The 12641-nt window shown below is 34.3% G+C and overlaps 1 pseudogene; it reads right to left on the reverse strand.

Moving 5' to 3' along the window:
* Positions 1 to 10510: 10510 nt before the first annotated feature.
* LOC133053016 (proteasome subunit alpha type-1-like) lies at positions 10511 to 11320 on the reverse strand (annotated as a pseudogene).
* Positions 11321 to 12641: the final 1321 nt, after the last annotated feature.

Genomic DNA, 12641 nt, shown 5'->3' on the forward strand with positions numbered 1-12641 from the left:
TTAAAAAACTGGAAATAGAACTGCCATATGACCCAGCAATCCCACTTCTGGGCATACACACTGAGGAAACCAGATCTGAAAGAGACACATGCACCCCAATGTCCATCGCCGCACTGTTTATAATAGCCAGGATATGGAAGCAACCTAGATGCCCATCAGCAGATGAATGGATAAGGAAGCTGTGGTACATATACACCATGGAATATTACTCAGCTGTTAAAAAGAATTCATTTGAATCAGTCCTAATGAGATGGATGAAACTGGAGCCCATTATACAGAGTGAAGTAAGCCAGAAAGATAAAGAACATTATAGCATACTAACACATATATATGGAATTTAGAAAGATGGTAACAATAACCCTATATGCAAAATAGAAAAAGAGACACAGAAATACAGAACAGACTTTTGAACTCTGTGGGAGAAGGTGAGGGTGGGATGTTTCAAAAGAATAGCATGTATACTATCTATAGTGAAACAGATCACCAGCCCAGGGATGCATGAGACAAGTGCTCGGGCCTGGTGCACTGGGAAGACCCAGAGGAATCGGGTGGAGAGGGAGGTGGGAGGGGGGATCGGGATGGGGAATATGTGTAAATCTATGGCTGATTCATATCAATGTATGACAAAACCCACTGAAAAAATAAATAAATAAAGGAAAAAAAAAAAAAGATTTAGAGGTATATCTACCCAAAGAATCGAAAGACCTATATATAGAAAACTATAAAACACTGATGAAAGAAATCAAAGAGGACACAAATAGATGGAGAAATATACTGTGTTCGTGAATTGAAAGAATCAATATTGTGAAAATGAGTATACTAACCAAATCAATGTATAGATTCAATGCAATCCCTATCAAGCTATCAACGGTATTCTTCACATAACTATAACAAATAACTTCACAATTTGTATGGAAATACAAAAAACCTCGAATAGCCAAAGTAATATTGAGAAAGAAGAATGGAACTGGAGGAATCAACCTGTCTGATTTTAGGCTCTACTACAAAGCCACAGTCATCAAGACAGTTTAGTACTGGCACAAAGACAGAAATATAGATCAGTGGAACAGAATAGAAAGCCCAGAGATAAATCCACGAACCTATAGACACCTTATTTTCGACAAAGGAGGCAAGGATATACAATGGAAAAAAGACAACCTCTTTAACAAGTGGTGCTGGGAAAACTGGTCAACCACTTGTAAAAAAATGAAACTAGGACACTTTCTAACACCATACACAAAAATAAACTCAAAATAGATTAAAGATATAAATGTAAGACCAGAAACTATAAAACTCCTAGAGGACAATATAGGCAAAACACTCTCTGACATAAATCACAGCAAGATCCTCTATGACCTACCTCCCAGAATATTGGAAATAAAAGCAAAAATAAACAAATGAGACCTAATGAAACTTAAAAGCTTTTGCACTACAAAGGAAACTATAAGTAAGGTGAAAAGACAACCCACAGATTGGGAGAAAATAATAGCAAACAAAGCAACAAACAAAGGATTAATCTCAAAAATATACAAGCAACTCCTGAAGCTCAATTCCAGAAAAATAAATGACCTAATCAAAAGATGGGCCAAAGAATGAAACAGAGATTTCTCCAAAGAAGACATACAGATGGCTAACAAACACTTGAAAAGATGCTCAACATCACTCATTATCAGAGAAATGCAAATCAAAGCCACAATGAGGTACCATTACACGCCAGTCAGGATGGCTGCTATCCAAAAGTCTACAAGCAATAAATGCTGGAGAGGGTGTGGAGAAAAGGGAACCCTCTTACACTATTGGTGGGACTGCAAACTAGTACAGCCACTGTGGAGAACATTGTGGAGATTCCTTAAAAAAACTGGAAATAGAACTGCCATAGGACCCAGCAATCCGACCCCTGGGCATACACACCGAGGAATCCAGATCTGAAAGAGACATGTGCACCCCAATGTTGATTGCAGCACTGTTTATAATTGCCAGGACATGGATGCAATTGCCAAGACTAGATGCCCATCAGTAAATGAATGGATAAGGAAGCTATAGTACATATACACAATGGAATATTACTCAGCCATTAAAAAGAATACATTTAAATCAGTTCTAATGAGATGGATGAAATGGGAGCCCATTATACAGAGTGAAGTAAGCCAGAAAGATAAAGAACAATACAGTATACTAACGTATATATATGGAATTTTAAAAGATGGTAATGATAATCCTATATGCAAAACAGAAAAAGAGACACAGATGTATAGAACAGACTTTTGGACTCTATGGGAGAAGGTGAGTGTGGGATGTTCTGAAAGAATAGCATTGAAACATGTATACTATCAAGGGTGAAACAGATCACCAGCCCAGGTTGGATGCATGAGACAAGTGCTCAGGGCTGGTGCACTGGAAAGACCCAGAGGGATGGGATGGGGAGGGAGGCGGGAGGGGGGATTGGGATGGGGAACACATGTAAATCCATGGTTGATTCATGTCAATGTATGACAAAAACCACTACAATATTGTAAAGTAATTAGCCTCCAGCTAATAAAGATAAATTTTAAAAAAAAGAAAGAAAAATAATAAAAGGAGCTAGAAAATGTAAATAGCAAACAGAGATGAATGGTAAAATAACTGAAATAAAAAGTACACTAGAAGAAATGAATAGCAGAATAATTGAGGCAGAGAAAGTTATAAGTGTGTTAGAAAACAGAGTGGTGGAAAATACAGTCACAGAAAAGAATAAACAAAAAAGCGTTGAAACAAAATGAAGAAAATCCTGAGGAATAGATCTGGTCAACATTGAATAAATGACCATTCACATTATAAATGTCGCAGATGGAGAAAAGAAAAAGAAAGGCCAGAAAAAACATTTGAACACATTATAACAGATAATTATCCTAACATAAAGAGAAAATGTTCAAGTCCAAGGGGCACAGAGAATCATATACAGGATGAACTCAAGGAGGAACATGTTGAGACACATATTAATCAAACTGACAAGAATTAAAGGCAAATAAAAATTATTAAAAGCAACCAGGGAAAGGCAACATATAATATACAAGGGAATCTCAATAAGGTTTTCAGCTGTTTTTTCAGCAGAAACTGCTTGCCAGAATGGAGTGGCATGATATACTGAAAGAAATGAAACAGGAAAACCTACAACCAAGGATATTCTATTCAACAAGATTCTCGTTCAGATTTGATGGTGAAATTAAATGTTTTAAGGACAAGCAAAAGCTAAGAGAATTTAGTCCTACCAGATCAACTTCCCAACAAATGATAAAAGAATGTCTTTAGGCAAGAAAGAGACCATCAAATTAAAACAACCTTGTATACAAACAGACTGGTATATCATAACCTTATGGGAACAGCAAACTAAAAAAAAAAAAAAAAAAAAAAAAAAAAAACTACGATAGATAGACACGCAAATAAAGGCAACACAAACACAACACCAAAGTTATCTATCAAATCACAAGAGAAGAGGAAAAAAAGAAAGGAAGAAAAAAGACATAAAAAAAGTCAAAGCAATTAATAAAATGTTAACAAAAACATAAATATTGATAATTACCTTAAATGTAAATGGGTTAAATGTTCCAATCAAAAGACATAGACTGCCTGAAAGGACACAAAAAACAAGATCCCGTATATAAGCTGCCTACAAGAGATGCACTTCAGATATAAGTGCACATATAGACTGAAACTGAAAAGATGGAAAAAGGCATTTTATGCAAATGTAATCAAAAGAAAGCTAGGGTAATGATACACATATTAGAGAAAATATACTTTTAAAGAAATATTGTTACAAGAGACCAGGAAGGACACTGTATCATTATCAGAGAATCAATCCAATAAAAATATATAGCAATTGTAAATATATATGCACCAAACATAGGACCACCTCAGTATATCAGGAAAATACTAACAGATACTAAAGGGGAAATCAACAGTAACGCAGCAACATTAGAGGCTTTTAACACCACACTTACACAAATGAACAGATCATCCACACAGAAAACTAATAAGGAAACACAAGTCTTAAATGACATATTAATCCAGATAGCGCTAATTGATATATATAGGACATTCTATTCAAAAGCTTCAGAATACACTTTTCTCTCCAGTGCACATGGAATATTCTCCTGGATACATTACATCTTGGGTCACAAATCAAGCCTGGGTAAATTTAAGAAAATTGAAATAATGCTAAGCACTTTAACAAATTGAAGAGTAAAAATCATACGATAATCTCAATAGATGCAGAAAAAGCTTTTAACAAAATTCAACACCCATTTATGATTTAAAAAAAAAAATCTCTAGATAGTGGACTTAAAGAGACCAAACCTCAACCTAATAAAGACCATGTATGACAAAATCACAGCAAACTTCATTCTCAACAATGAAAACCTGAAAGCATTTCCTCAAAGGTCAGAAACAAGACAAGGATATTTACTTTTGCCACTTTAATTCAAGATAATTTTGGAAGCCCTAGCCATAGCAATCAGAGAAGAAAAATAAAAGAAACTCATATTGGAAAAGAAGCAAATGGGCCAAAGAACTAAATAAACATTTCTTCAAAGAAGCCATACACATGAAAAGATGTTGAACATCAATCATTATTAGAGAAATGCAAATCAAAACCACAATGAGGTACCATCTGACGTCAGTCAGAATGGCTGCTATCAAAAAGTCTACAGACAATAAATGCTGGAGAGGGTGCAAAGAAAAGGGAACCCTCTTACACTGTTAGTGGGAATGCAAACTAGTACAGCCACTGTGGAGAACAGTGTGGAGATTGCATTAAAAAAAAAACTGGAAATAGAAATGTCATAAAACCCATCAATGGTCAGAAAGAGAAATTAAGGAAATAGTAGTGTTTACCATGAAAACAGAAAGAATAAAACACCTAGGAATGAACCTACCTAGAAAGTAAAAGTCATATACTCAGAAAACTATAAGATACTGATGAAAGATGACACAAACTGATGGAAACATATACGATGCTCTTGGATTAGGAAAGTCAATAGTATAAAAATGCCTATACTGCACAAAGCAATCTAAATATACAATAGAATACCTAACAAGTTGCCAATGACATTTTTCACAGAAGTAGAACCAAAAATTGGCAATTCTTATGGAGAAACCTACAAACCAAGAACAGAATAGCCAAAGTAATCTTAAGAAAACAAATGATCTGGAGGAATCAGGCTCCATGACTTCATACTATACTACCAAGCTACAGTAGTCAAAACAGTATGGTACTATAACCAAAAGAGGAAGAGAAACATAGATCAGTGGAACAGGATAGAAATTCCAGAGATAAACTTATACATCTGTGGTCAACAAATCTATGTGAAGGAAGGCAAGAATATAAAAAGGAGAAAAAACAGTCTTTTTAACAAATAATACTGGGGAAACTGAACACCTACATGTAAAAGAATAGAACACTCCCAAACACCATAAACAAATATAAATTAAAGTAGATTAAAGACCTAAATGTAAGGCCAGATACAATAAAACTCTTAAAGGAAAACATAGGCCAAACACTTTCTGACATAAATCACTGCAAGACATTATTGGACCAACTTCCTAACTAAAACAAAAACAAAACAAAGGGACCTAATTAAATTTAAAAGTGTTTGCACAGCAAAGGAAACCATACACAAAACAAAAGACAACCCACAGTGAAAATATTTGCAACTGAAATGACTGACAAGGTTTTAATCTCCTAAGTACAGAAATAGCTTGTGTTGCTCAACAACAACACAAAACAACAACCTAATAAAAAATAAGCAGTAGTTCTAAACATGCATTTCTCTAAAGAATGCATACAGATTGCCAAAAAGTGCATGAATAGATGCTCAACATCACTAACTATTAGAGAAATACAAATGAAAACTACAATAAGATATCACTTCACATCAATCAGAATGGCCATCATCAAAAAGTCTACAAACAGTAAATGCTGAAGACTGTATGGCGAAAAGAAAACTCTTCTACACTCTTGTGGAGAATGTAAATTTGTATAGCTATGGAGAACAGTATGGAAGTTTCTTAAAAAACTAAAAATAGAACTAACATATGATCCAGAAATTCTACTCCTCAGCATATATCTGGAGAAAGCCATAATTCAAAAAGATATGTGCACCCCAAAGTTCATTGCAGCACTATATATAATATCCAGGGCATGGAAGGCACCTAAAAGTCCATCAGCAGATGAATGGATAAAGATTTGGTACATATATACAATGGATATTGCTCACCTGTAAAACAAGAACAGAATAATGCCATTTGCAGGAACATAGATGCACCTAGACATTGTCATACTGAGTGAAGTAAGTTAAACAGAGAAAGGCAAATATTGGATGATATTGCTTGTATGTGAAATCTAAAAAATGTTACAATTTGACTTATTTACAAAACAGAATTAGAGTCACAGTATGTAGAAAACAATCTATGGTTAGCAGGGGGAGGAGATAAGGGATAAATTTGGATTGGTATTGACATATTCACACTTCTAATTATAAAATGACCTACTGAATCACACAGGAAATTCTACTCAATACTGTGTAATCAGTATGGGGATAAAATATTTATAAAAAAGAATGAATATTTGTATATGTTTAACCAATTATCTTTATAGTACAGCAAAAAGGAACACAACATTGTAAATCAAGTGTACTTCCAGTAAATACTGGAAGCTAGAAGACAATAGAATATTTTGAGGAAACGCTATTTCTATTCCAGCATTCTATACCCAGGCAAACTGTTAATCAAATGTGAGAATAGTATAAATGCATTTTTTAACATAAAGAATCTCAAAAATTATCTAACTTGCATTTTTTCTTTCAACGGGATAATATCATCTATGTAAACCTAAGGAAGACGCTAAGAAGGAGGAAAAGGATGAGAAATTGGACAGAGGGAAGTTGGAATCAAACGCAGAAGAAAGAGAAAGTCAATTCCCAGCATAGCAGCTTTAAGAAAAAAGGTAGTCATGCATGGGTTTAGAGAGCAAGTAAATCCAGGTGGTAGCAGGAATAAGGGTTGTCCCAAAAGGATCTCTCTTTCTCTCGAAAATATGGTAACCAATGTATTACCTGATTGCATCAAAAGAATTTTAATGTCACTGGTAGATAGTTTAGAGATGATTATTGACACGTACATATAAGAGTAAACAAACAAAAATATGAAACTGACAACCTTAGTGTCTGAGAACAACCTCTTAGTCACAAACTGGAATTTGAATGAGCTTCTTGAGTTTCTGGAATCAACCAGTACTCCCTCTGAGCTCCAGTTCTTTTCCCTCCATTTTAAACTGCTATTACCAGATGTCTTCAGGCAAAAACAATACCACATAATCCATAATAATGATGTCTGAGGGGGTGATTCATTCAATTTATTATAGAATATAATTAAGATACAGAACATACCTATTTATTAACTACTGTATTAAAATCCCTGGGTTCTCAAACAAGATAAGATCCAGGCTTAGAAGCTTTGCATTACTTTTCCAAACCAGTAATGAACTCCATCATTGACCTGTATTACTTTATTAAAAAAAAAAAAACTGTTTGCAGTGGTAAAATGAAGATATTTGACAAGATAAATATCTTTCCTTCTAGATTCATGGTATGTTTCTCCATTAATTTTTCTACTTTGTATTCCTCAGTGTTTTTTTTTTTTTTGCTTCATAAATATTTTATATATTTCATTCTGCATAAATATAATTTTCTCATTTGTTATAGATGGACACTGATATATATTACATTGTACTGGTAATTACTGGCACTGAGTTGTGTGATCATCATCACTGTCTAATTTTAGCACATTTTGTCACCCTGAAAAGAAGCCTCATATCCATTAGGATTCTTTTCCCATTCCCTCCGCCAGCCCTAAGCATAATCTATTCTACTAACTGTCTCTAAGTGTTTGCCTGTTCCAGACATTTCATAAAAATTGAATCATAATATATGTGACATTTTGTGACAGGCTTATTTCGGGGTTCATCTATGTTGTTTCATGCAAAAGTACACTCCATTATCTGCTGAATCCCATTTGCTGCTTGTATGTACCACATATTTTATGCATGCATCATTTGACAAATATTTGGGTTACTTTTACTTTTTGAATATTATTAGTATTGCTGCTTTGAAAATGTGTGCACAAATTCTTATATGGATATATATTTTCAGTTCTCTTAGGCTATATAACTAAGAATGAAGTTATTGGGCCACGTGGCACTGTAGATCTAACATTTTGATGATTTGCCAAACTGTTTTCCAATGTTGCTGCAAAGTTTTAAATTTCCATTAGGGAAGTATGAGGGTTGCAACTTTTCCATATCCTTGTCAACCCTTGTTACTGATGTCTTTTTTGTTATAGTCACCCTAATGAGTATGAAGTGGTATATTATTGTGGTTTTTTATTTGCATTCCCCTAATGACTAATGATGTTGAGCATATTTTCATGGGGTTATAAGTCATTTACTTATATCTTATTTCTAGAAATATCTATTCAAATTCTGTGCTCATTTTTTAAATTGGATTCTTTGGTATTTTATTGCTGAGTTATGAGAGTTCTTTATATATCCTGAAGTATTGTTGTTTAGTCACTAAGCCATGTCCAACTCTTTTTGTGACCCCATGGACAGAAAGTAGCCTACCAGACTTCTTTGTCCATGAGATTTCCCAGGCAAGAATATTGTAGTGGGTTGTCATTTCCTTCTCCAGGGGATCTTCCTGACCCAGGGAAGTCTCTTGCATTCACAGGTGGATTCTTTGCCACTGAGCTAGCAGCAAAGCCCCCATATCCTAAATACTACTCTCTTTTTAGATGTATGATTTGCAAATATTTTCTCCCATTTTATTGGTTGTATTTTCATTCTGTGATAGTATCCTTTGACTTGCATATTTTTAGTTTGATAAAGTCCAGCTTATTTTTTCTCTGTCACTTTTGCTTTTAGTGCCATATTAAAGAAAGTACTGCCTAACCCAAAGTCATGAAGATTTACTTATAAGAACTTTATCATATTAACCATTATCTTTACATCTATGATACATTTTATGTAAATTTTCGAGTATGGTGGGAGGAAAGGTTTCAGTGTCATACTTTTGCATGTAAATATATAATTGTGACAGTACAATTTGTTGAAGAGACTCTTCTTTCCACATTGGACAGTCTTCTGACCTTTGTTAAAAATCAATTAGCCACAAATATAAAGTCTTGTTTCTGAACTCTCGGTTATATTTCATTAATCTCTGTGACTATCATTATGACACTATCACACCTCCTTCTGAAGCCTTAATGTCAAATTTAAAGTTGTAAAAGGTGTGTCCTTCAATTTTATCCTTCTTTGTCAACATTGTTTTGGCTGTTTTGGGTCCATATGAATTTTAGAAGTAGCTTATCAACTTGGGAGGTTTTAACAGAGATTTCACTGAATATGCAGATTAAATTATATATTATTGCCATTTTAGTTATATTGTCTTTCTGGTTCATGATATGAAATATCTTTACATTTATTGAGTTTCCCCCCAATTTTTTGTAGTCTTTAATATAGTATTCTTTCACATCATTGCAAAATGTATTGCCAAATATTTCTTTTTATGTTATTTTAAGTAGAATTGCTTTCTTTATTTGGTTTTAAGTATTTTAATTGATAATATAATTGATTTTGTTTATCTTGTATTCTACAAACTTAATAAAATTCTTATTATTTCTAAAATTTATAGTTGCTTTCTTAGAATTTTCTATAAACAAATCTAAGTCATCTGTGAATAGAGAGGTTTTACTCTTCCTTTCCAATCTACCTTTTACTTTTCAGGTGAAAGAATTTTATGTCACAGTTGTCTTTAAAACCACAAAGACACTATGTTCTTTATATAAAATACATTAGTACTGATAACTATGCTTTCTTGAAAATGATTATAGAGAACTTTTTAAAGAAAAATGAACTCCAATATATAGTTTCTGTGAAGTTGCTTGGGAAAAACTCACATCTGAACTGATTCCTAAAACATACCATTCCATTCCACCATTCTGCATCTTTTGTTTCAAAGTATAGAATATCGTCATCAGTATATGCTCCTGCATTCTTACATGTATGATAATGAATATATCAGTTCAGTTCAGTTCACAGTCTTAAGAGTCTTCTCCAACACCTCAGTTAAAAAGCATCAATTTTACAGCTCTCAGCTTTCTTTATGGTCCAACTCTCACGTCCATACATGACTACTGGAAAAACCATAGCTTTGACTACATGGACCTTTGTTGGCAAAGTAATGTCTCTGTTTTTTAATATGCTATCTAGGTTGGTCATAGCTTTTCTTCCAAGGAGCAAGCATCTTTTAATTTCATGGTTGCAGTCACCATCTGCAGTGATTTTGGAGCCCAAGAAAATAAAGTCTGTCACAGTTTCTGTTTCTCCATCTATTTGCTATAATGTGATGGGACCAGATGCCATGATCTTCATTTTCTGAATGTTTAGTTAGTCTAATACATATATAGACTGATTTATTATTTAATGTTCCATTGGTTAATCAGCCTTTTCTGTAGGTTCATCAGCAGGTTGAGTAGGTTGTATCTTTCTCTGCAGTCTGTCTTCAAGATCTTCCATGATTGGAGACACATCATCATCATCATATACCAGAAATTCCAAGTCTTTACCAACAATTCCATTGAAAACATTTTCTGTAGTTAGATACTGTTCTGCAGGAAGTGTCTCTCAGAAGGCATGCAGACCATGTTTACCCAGTTCATTCAAATTGCACTCCAAAAACTTTGACATATATCTCTCCAAGTAAGTACAAGCTGATTGAGAATGGACTCCAATAGACATAGCCCTGCAGTCAAAATAGTTAGCAGATGGACAAATTTGGAAAATGTGAGGGTCTGTATTACAATCAGCAATGAGCAGTCCAACTTCATATGGTCTCCAGCCATATCACTGCATTGGTATCTGGGTTTTGCTTCCAATTAGAGATACAAGACAAGGCACAGGAAGAGGTCTGTCAAATACAAATCTGGAATCCAAACACCCCTCGCACATAATATCACATAACATCTAGCATCAGCAGTAAGTCCTGCAACTGAAATAGCAATACTGTTATCAACAAGGAACATTTTTTTCTGATGAGCTGCAAGTTCTGATTGTGCTGTCTTCAATACAACCAACACTGCATGAGGTTTTTTATTTTTTATTTTTATTTTTATTTCAGATAAAAAACCGTGGCTGAACCTTGTTTGACAGCTCAATTGCATATCCAGTTTGATGAATCCTGCCCTGAGGACTCCAATCAGTGACATCATTTTCATACTGGTTGCAAAACATGGTTACAGTGCAATCCTGGCTTTGGCCTCCCGCAAATCTGCAGATCCAGCAGCTGATTGTCTTTTATTAATATTTCCTCATCTGAACTAACTGTCCTGACTAGAGCCTACAGTTTGATGTTCCAAAAGAGTGGTGAAAGCAGACATATTTTTTCTTGTTTCTGCTTTTAAGTGGGAAACATTGTCTTTCTATACTAAATTTGATGTTAACCGTATTCCTTGGAGATTCCATTTATCAGGTTGAGGAAGTTCCCTTCTATTCATAGTTATGTGAGTGCTGTTTTATATAAAAAATATAATGGGTTTTTAAAATTATTTTTAAAAATTTATTTTTAATTGTCGGAAAATTGCTTTAAAATGTTGTGCTGGTTTCTGCCATACAAAAACATGAATTGGCCATAAGTATACATATGTCCCCTCCCTCTTGAAACTCCCTTCCACCCACCACCATATCCCAGCCCTCTATGTTGTCACAGAGCACCAGGTTGAGCTCTCTGTGTTATGTAGCAACTTCCCACTAGCTATCTATTTTACATATGGTAATGTGTATGTTTCAATGTAGCTCTCTCAATTTGTTCCAACTTCTCCTTCCCAGTTGTGTCCGCATGTCTTTCTCTATGTCTGTGTCTCTACTTCTGCCCTGCAAATAGGTTCATCATACCATTTTTTTTCTAGCATATATATGCTTTAATATACAATATGTGTTTTTCTCTTTTTGACTTACTTCACTCTGTATAACAGGCTGCAGGTTCAGCCTCAGTTCAGCTAACTCACATCTTTTTCATTTCATGGTTGAGTAGAATTCTATTGTATATATGTACCACCACTTCTTTATACATTCATCTTTGTAAACAGTGCTTCAATGAACAAGTTGTGGTACACATGGGAACACAATTGGGGTACATGTGTATTTTAGGATTGTGGTTTTCTCAGGGTATATACCCAGTAGTGGGATTGCTAGGTCATATGGTAGCTTTATTCCTAGTTTTTAAGGAATCTCCATACTATTCTCCATGGTAGCTGTATCAGTGTATATTCCTACTGACAGTGTAAGACGGTCCCCTTTTTGCCACATCCTTTCTAGCATTTATTGTTTATAACTTTTTGAATTATGGCCATTCTGACTGGTGTGAAGTGATACTTTATTCTAACTTTCATTTGCATTTCTTTAATAATGAACAATGTTGAGCATTTTTCCATGTGTTTATTGGCCATATGTATTTCTTGGAGAAATGTCTATTTAGGTCTCGCACCCATTTATTGACTGAGTTGTTTGTTTTTCTGATATTGAGCTTCATGAGTTGCATGTATATGTTGGAGAT

Source organism: Dama dama, chromosome X (genome assembly GCF_033118175.1).
Source record: "Dama dama isolate Ldn47 chromosome X, ASM3311817v1, whole genome shotgun sequence".
Classification (NCBI taxonomy): Eukaryota; Metazoa; Chordata; class Mammalia; order Artiodactyla; family Cervidae; genus Dama; species Dama dama.